The sequence below is a fragment of the Phocoena sinus genome, chromosome 5 (genome assembly GCF_008692025.1).
Source record: "Phocoena sinus isolate mPhoSin1 chromosome 5, mPhoSin1.pri, whole genome shotgun sequence".
Taxonomy (NCBI): Eukaryota; Metazoa; Chordata; class Mammalia; order Artiodactyla; family Phocoenidae; genus Phocoena; species Phocoena sinus.
The window spans coordinates 16,096,804-16,105,844 of NC_045767.1; the positions used below are offsets into that span (position 1 = coordinate 16,096,804).

The window sequence follows — 9,041 nt, forward strand, 5'->3', positions numbered from 1 at the left end:
ATAAATGAATGAATGATTGAATGATAGAATGGGGTAGCTTTCAGAGTTGGTTAACTGGGTGGCTCAATAACACCATCAAGGGCCATATTTCCTTTTTTATTCTCACCTTTGTTCTTATGTTTCCAAAATGGTTGCAGCATCCCAGGCATCAGTCATAACTACAGAAACATCCTTGTGCATATATTTTAAAGAAGTTTCACAGGTGAATTCCAGAATTGTGTCAGAGACCTAAGCCTAACACAATCACTGTCAAGGATATATGAACCACCACAATTGGGTTAAAACAATTAGGAATCATCCTCTGAGCTGTGTCGGGAAGAGGGTGGCAAGCGTGAAGCAATTTGATGTAAGCCAATTTCTTGCAATAAATCTCTTAGTATCCATCTCCTACTGGTTCTATGTCTCTGGTTGAAACCTGACTAGTATGCTTTATATCACAGATATTCACTAAATTAAATTTTATTAATTGTAAAGTACATTATAAATATCTTCCCTGGTAACCCCTACCTCACTTCATGATCTCATTAAAATATACATAGAAAATCCATTTCATATCAGGGTATATCATGCTGTGATATACTATGAATTTAAAAATGACTATAATAGTTAATATATAACTATAAAATAGGTCTTTCACCAAAAGCAAATATTCTAGGCAGGTTCCTTTCTAGCTATACATTCATTCGTTCATATGTGAAAAACACTGGATATTAGTAGACCTCAAAACATACATGACAACTAAATATGAATATCACTTTGCTTCAATTAGAAAAAGGCAAATTGGTTTGCTGATATTTGATTTAAATGATTTCTGTTTGCTTTCTGGTACTGAGAGAAAATATTTTGCACATAGCTGATATGTAATAAACATCTGCTTATTATTAGAAAATTACATATTTATTTTGCATTCTATTTTGCAGAAATTCACTGATGGCAGTCAAAAAGCTATTTTTTAGAGAAGTCATTGATCAGTTTTCATTATTTTTGGATATTAACAAAAAGCAACTATTTACACTGCTATTTAATGTGTAAAATTATATCTATTAAAGGACACTAACAATTTTTGTAAATTTTTTATAAAGTAAATTAACTTGATAACCCATGGCAGTATTCATGAATGCATTTTTCACAGAACTAGAATAAATAATTACAAATTTGTATGAAAACAACAAAGACCCAGAATAGCCAAAACAATCTTGAGAAAGCAGAACAAAGCTGGAGGTGTCACACTCCCTGATTTCAAGCTATATTACAAAGCTACAGTAATCAAAACAGTATGGTGCTAGCACCAAAAAAGACACATAGATCAATGAAACAGAATAAAGAGCCCCCAAATGAATCCACATTTATATGTTCAATTAACCTACAACAAAGAAGAAAAGAATATACAATAAAAAGACAGCTTCTTCAATAAATGGTGTTGGGAAAATGGGACAGCTATATGCAAATAAAACTGGACTACTTTCTCACAGCATATACAAAAAATAAACTCAAAATGGATTAAAAACTTAAATGTAAGATCTGAAACCATAAAACTCCTAGAAGAAAACCTAGGTAGTACAATCTTTGACATTGGTCTTAGCAATACTCTTTCAGATCTGTCACCTCAGGTAAAGGAAGCAAAAGCAAAAATAAACAAATGGGACTACATCAAACAAAAAACTTCTGCACAGCAAAGGGAACTACTGACCAAACAAAAAGGTGGATAACTGAATGGAAGAAAATATTTACAAAGGATATATGTATTTATAAAGGGTTAATATACAAAGAACTCATATGACTCAACATCAAAAAAATATGCAACCTGCTCAAAAAATGGGCAGAGGACTTAAACAGACATTTTTCAAAGATGACATACAGATGGCCAAGAGACACATAAAAAATGCTCAACATCACTAATCATCAGAGAAATGTAAATGAAAACCACAATGAGACACCACCTCACACATGTCAGAATGACTATCATCAAAAAGGCAACAAATAACAAGTGCTGGTGAGGATGTGGAGAAATGGGAACCCTTGTGCACTGTAGGCAGGAAGGTAAATTGGTATAGCCACAATGGAAAACATTATGAAGATTTCTCAAAAAATTAAAAATAGAACCCACCATATGATATAACAATTTCACTTCTGGGTATTTACCAGAAGAAAACAAAAACACTAATTTGAAAAGATACATGCACCCCAATGTTTATTGTAGCATTATTTACAACAGCCAAGATATGGAAGCAACCTCAGTGAATAAAGAAAAGTATATATTATATTACATATATATCTGTAATTGCTCAGCCTTTAAAAAAGTGAAATCATGCCTTTTTTTTTTTGTCCACTGAAGCTTGAAATTTATTACCTTGCTTCCCCCTGCACACAAGTTAAGACAAATTTCCTTTGTTCCATGATGGAAATTAACAGTGTGCTCCTCTTGACTTTGACCCTTCCTTCTGCCTCTTCCTTTCCTTTTCCATAGTTTTTCAAGTGAAGCACTTTGAAATATACATTTACTGGCTATGTGAACATTTTGTGGTTAATCATTAGAGGGATCCTAGACCAATGGAGAAACCCAAACATTTCTATTTTATTCATCCATGGCATGTACTGATCCAGCAACAATTAACTGTAACTTCCTGGAAATATACAGATACTGGATGCTCTTGCAGAGTAGTTAAAAACAGAAGCTATGGATTCAGGCTCACTTGGGTTAGAATCCTGGCTTTGCCATTTCCTAGCTTCAGGCTTCAGCTTTAAGCCCTTGGGCAAGGTACTTAACCACAGTGAGCCTCGGTTTCCCCACCTAAGATATGGGGATGATAGTACTGACTGTAAGAATTATAAGGATTGTCTGCAGGGCTAAAGGACAGACAGTATGTGTAAAGGCTGGCAATTAGCAAGTACTTGATATGTATTAGCTGCTATTCTATCATCCCATTGGCCAAAATACTGCATATTACCACCGTTACTTAGGCATTTTCTAACAATGTAAGGACACCCATGACTTGTACATTTATTTTAATTCTTCTATTTAATTCTCCCATGAATTATATAATCTCGGTTATATAATAACTTTTATTATATATTCTAAAGAAGTAGTAAAGCGCAATGTTCACTTACACAATTAACATGCAGTCAGCACTGGGTAACTCAGAGACACAAATGTCAACAATTTTTGTTCAGAACTCATCTGCATAATACATAAAGTCTGCACTGCTGCCGTGACTCTGCAGACAAGCTTTCAAAGCTGGCCTCCCCACCAGTGGCATCATAAGAGAAGCTTAAATAAAACAACAGATTTCTGTGCCCATACCCCCCAAGTTCTGATTCAGAAAGTCTGAGGTAGGGCCTATGAATCTCTCATTTCTGTGCCGAACATGAGACACCAGACCACCAGGGAGCTGCTGGATCTCTATTTTTGAAAGGCCCCCAGGGTGATTCTACATATGTAGAATCAGGCTCTAAAATGCTGATGCAGAGCACGATCATTTTTTGATTGGATCTGGGAGACTGAGAACAGTGAAACCACAGTTAAAGCACATGCTTTTTTTAGACCCTGAAATTACCGTTAGGTGATAGGTGTTGAGCCCGACACTGGAAAGCATTTCTCCATTGTGGTCACAGCTTGAGAGAACCATCAGCTTTCCCCAGTTCGTGGATGGCCTTGTTATCCAGCAGTTCCTTCTTGTCACTTGGTCTCACTGCGTTGTTCAGCGCTGCTCTAACCACAGTCATCACTGGCACAGGATGGCCGCTGGATCAAGATTCTGGTAAGGAGCCACAGAACTTCCTAACCAACCATTCACCTGGGCAAGATTCTTTCCTATCACATAATAGAACTCCGGGCCAAAATACGGAGTAACCATCAAATTTTAACTCTTCAACCCTAGCTTCCATTTCTCCCTTGACTTGCAGATATAAAAAATTGCTTGACTTGTCAGCTCCCTTAGAGGACAGCAAGTTGAAATGTTTGCACCCTCCAGCTTTTGCTAGCTCTGCAGCCTTCAGGACGTAATCTCGATCAACACGAACAAATGCCTCTGCCCCAGCTTTTTGTCTGATGGTACCCAGGCAACAGAATACAACATCATGACCTTGAAAGGCAGAAGCGTAGTCATCCAATTTCTCAAAGCCCACCACTTCTTGATTCACGTTTTTAGAAACTTCCTCGTCGAAGGTGAGCTTCCTCCGGCCAGTCAGCGTGACTTTGGAAAACAGGCTCTGCTCCAGGGTTTCTTTCAAGAGTACTCTGTCGGTTTCCCCGCTGGCACCCAAAATAAAGACGGATTTATTCTGCATCCTGAAGTCTTCCGAAGCCTCGGCAGCGCTTCTGTCTCGACCATGCTAGAGCCGGCCCCCGGCCCCGGGTCCTCAGGATGCAGCAGAAGCAGCGCGCCACGGCCACCAGCTCGACACCGGCGCCGCCACCGCCACCGCCCGCGCTCAGGGCTGCAGGCCGGGACATTTGGCCATCCCTCCAGCCCAGTGCTTTCCTCCCCTCGCCGGCCTCTGTGAGGCCCCTCCCCTGTCCGCACCTACCTGACTGTGTCAATCTTGGCATTTTTGACAACACAGATGGATCTAGAGGCTATCATGCTAAGTGAAATAAATCAGAGAGACGAACACAAATATCGCACGACCTCACTTACAGGTGAAAGCTAAAAACAGGTGTTTGCCAGATTGGAGGAGGGTAGAGGAGTTGTGCAAAATAGGTAGCGGGGATTAAGAGGTACAGACTTCCAGGTATAAAATAAATAAACCATGGGGATGTAATATAAAGCAAGGAATATGGTTAATAATAATAATATTAACCATGTTCCTTGTGAGGGGACCGATGGTCACAGATTTATCATGGTGATCATTTTGTAATCTATGTAAATGTAAAACCACTATGCAGTATACCTGAAACTAACATAAGATTGTACACCCACTATATATTCAATTAAAAAAAAAATGTTTTTTTGGATAGGTCAACAATAATGTCCAGAGCTTGATTAAATCAGGTCACAAGCTCTACAGATTAGGTGTTATCTCAAACTTGCATGGATTAATTATTTTCTTTTAAAGATCTTACACCAGGATCTGCCATAGTAGATCAAGCATTTTTAATTAACAGAAATTAAAGCAGTATCCAGTATCTACCTATGGTTTTGGAAAATTTTTTTGCTGTTTGGTTGAACTACGATTGTTCAGACTATTTGATGGAACATATTCAAACTGGTTCTTGAGTAATTAAGCTCATCTGGAGTCTTTCTATAATACTTTGGATTAATATGATTTTTGTACAAAAATTAATTCCATATTGAGAGAAGTAGAGTGTGGCACTGGGATGTTTAGTTGTTTTGTTTTTTCTTGCACACGATGAGAGAAGGCAGAATCACTGGCTGATGGGATCTAATAATCATTTACCTAAAGCTGACTTGAACCAGATTTAGCTGTTCTTACTCTGCTCATCAAGATATAAAGCTTTGGGGCTTTGGCTACAGATCACTTCTTTAATAAATGGTTGTAATTTCAATGACTTTTGCGGTACGCGGGCCTCTCACTGTTGTGGCCTCTCCCGTTGTGGAGCACAGGCTCCGGACGCGCAGGCTCAGCGGCCATGGCTCACAGGCCCAGCTGCTCCGCGGCATGTGGGATCCTCCCGGACCGGGGCACGAACCCGTGTCCCCTGCATCGGCAGGCGGACTCTCAACCACTGCACCACCAGCGAAGCCCTCAATGACCTTTTCTTAAACCCCCTTATCTACTTACATGCAAAATTGCAAGAAATGAAGCTTGAGATTTTTCCAATCCATGTCTTAAAACTAGAATTACTCCCACTGTGACACGAATCAGAGTGTAGTTATGATCATTTAAAATACCAAGTTGAACAATTATTTTTACAATCCTACAATTCTGATCCCTTTCCACCCTAGACTTCTAAACATTAGTCAGGAAAACGAGAAGAAAAAGAACTGACAACATAATTTTTTCTCTTTTCTGTTTAACAAATGAAAGTAAAAAAGAAATGTAATCGAACAAATGCAATACATGCCTACTATCTTAGATACCTTTAGAAAGTTTATTCATTCATTGTTTCATCACTCATTCAAATATTTAAAGAGTGCTTAATATGAACTGGCAATATCGTAGGCACTGGGGATGTTACATATACAAGAAAAATCTCTGCCATTGTAAAATGTATATAATAGTGAGTGGAGATAGAAAATAACTTGTAAGCAAAAAATATTTCAGATAAGGATAATTAACATGGACAAAATGAAACAAAATAATGCATGAAAATGCATGTTGTGTGATGAGGTGTGAGGGGGGCGTGAAGAACATCTTTAATTAGAACTGTCAGCAAAAGTCAAGCTGAGGTTATGGTATTTTAATTAATATAGAACCAATCACAAAATCAATACTATAATAATATGTCACTGAAAAATTTTATTTAAAATCAAGTCAAATGTTTCAATGATTTTACGAAGTACATTAAAAAGCAAGTATCAAAAAAGAGAAAACCTTTAAATTCATCTTTATGTATGGAGAGTAGTATCAACATCATTAAATATATTAAGTGGATAACTATTATAATTTAATAGTATAATGATATAAAAGACGATGTGTTCTCCTTTTTCTTTGATTTACTTATCACACATGATGTCAAAATCATAAAATGACAAAGGCTCAAGGAGAACTGTAAGCTTATGTATTAAAGATGGTTGATGTATCCAAAATGTTTGCAAAATATGACTTTAGGATGAGGGATGGAATATGTAGAAATATGAATCTTTATTTCATAAAAATGCTAAATATTCTTTTTTTTAATTTTTAGTTTTTTTATTTTTGAATTTCATTTTATTTATTTTTTTATATATCAGATTATTAGTGGTGTGATGAATTGGGAGATTGGAATTGCCATATATACACTAATATGTATAAAATGGATAACTACGTATTCTTTTAGATCATTGATAATTGACTTTTCACAAGAATATACTGACTACTGAGTTATTAAATTTTCACTGTATACTCCTCTGAGGTTGACTCAATTAGACATCTGTCTAGCTATTATTTGTAGGTTTGTAATTCTTACCAGAGAAATCACCCATTTTGTTTATTTTTTAAAATGAAAGGCATGGTAAAATGAAAGGTAATTTTCTTAATTTTAGGTGTACTTTCTATCTCAAGTATTGCTCATTTCTATTTCATTCTCTACGCAGTCTCCTTATTGATCTATCAAAATACAAACATATCGTTGAAAAGTGTGAGCATATAAATTCCATGCTTAAAATGCTTCAAAGACTCATTATCTGGTCAATGCTTTTCAACATGTTTCACTGATATGTTCTAAATTGTATTGGACATTGAACATATATATCAGGGTGTGGGGATATTTTTACTGAGGTATATTTTATATTCAGTAAGGTGAACAAAATTTAAGTGTATAATTCAACACATTTTAAAAAATTCTTTCACATGATAACTCAGACTCCTATCAAAATACAGAATATTTTCATCATTTGAGAAAAAGCCCTTCTGCTTCTTCCCAAACTCCACACCTCTCCCCACTCTGTCAAGAAGCAACCATTGTTGTGTTTCCTCAAAAGTTTCTTTGACTATAACAGAATTTCTAATCTAACTACAGAGTGTGGGGCTTCTTTTGATCAGCTAAATAGAAAAATGTTTCTTACGTTTATCAATTTTTGTACATATTAGTAGTTTATTCCTTTGTTGTCTTAATTTGCTGAGAGTTATTCCACTACCTGGATATACAACATTTTTCCTAGCCATTCTCCAGTTGATGGACATTTGGATGTTTCCTGTTTTGAGCAACTATGAATATCCCTGTTATGTTATGGATATCCTTGTGTACCTTTTTGTGTACATATGTTTTCAGTTCTCTTGTTTAAATAACTAAGTATAGAATAGCTAGGTCATGTTAAAAAAAAACTTTATGTTTAACTTTAAGAGAAACTGAGAAGCTAATTTCCAAGATGACTTTAATCATTTTATTCTCCCATCACTAATGTCTACATCTATGCCAACAATGAAGGTTGATGGCCTTTTTGAAATCTAGTAAATATGTAGTAATATCTCACTGAGGTCTTATTTTGCATTTCTCTGATGACTAATAATGGTCACTTGTTCATATGCTTATTGGGCATTTATCTTATTTTGTGAAATTTTTTGTATCTTTTGACTAATTTTTAATTTGGTTGTGTTTTTATTATTGAATTGTAGCAGTTATATATTCTGGATACAGATTCCTTGTCAAATGAACTGTAGATATTTTCTCCCAGTCTGTAGTTTGTTTCTTCAATCCTCTATGAAAAAAAAAAAAAAAAAGAAATTGCCTACCTAAGGCTAAGAAGATATTTTCTTGCTTTCTTGTAGAACAAGAGAACAAACTGTTCCAGCATCATATATTTTGAAAACACTTTAATGTCTTTATTGAGTCATTCTGGTGCCAAGTTTTAAAATACATTGACCATGTAAATGTGAACCAACTTCTGGACTCCATTCTGTTCCACTAATCTAGTTGTCTATCTTTATGTTAATACCATACTAACTAGCTTGGTAAATGTAGATGTGTGCAAATTTTTATTTCAGATAATGTATCTCCTCCAGCATTGTTTTTCTTTTTCAACTTTTGTCTATTCTAAGTACTTTGAGGTTCTTACATACATTTTGTAATTAGTTGGACAATTTCTACAAACAACATGCTGAAATATTTATTAGTATTGCATCAAATCTATAGATCAACTGGATGAATTGGCAGCAAAACAATATTGAGTGCTCCATTCTATTACTGGGTATAAATCCCTGTTTGTTTAAGTTTCTTTAGGTTTCCCTGAATGTGGTTTTGTTTAGCTACATGCTACAATTTATAATATAATGTATCTTTAATATCATTCAGAACTTTTTTTTACTTTCAAATTTTTCTTTTGTTCTATTGGTTATGTGCAAATAGGATGCTTAGGTGGCAAACGTATGGGCATTTTCCAGGTACCTCTTTGCTATTAATTTATAATTTGTATTTTTCTTTGTATAATTCCTAAACATTA

General features: G+C 35.5%; 1 pseudogene; it reads right to left on the reverse strand.

Moving 5' to 3' along the window:
• Positions 1-3,606: 3,606 nt before the first annotated feature.
• Positions 3,607-4,346, reverse strand: LOC116753902 (annotated as a pseudogene).
• Between the last annotated feature and the right edge of the window lie 4,695 nt (positions 4,347-9,041).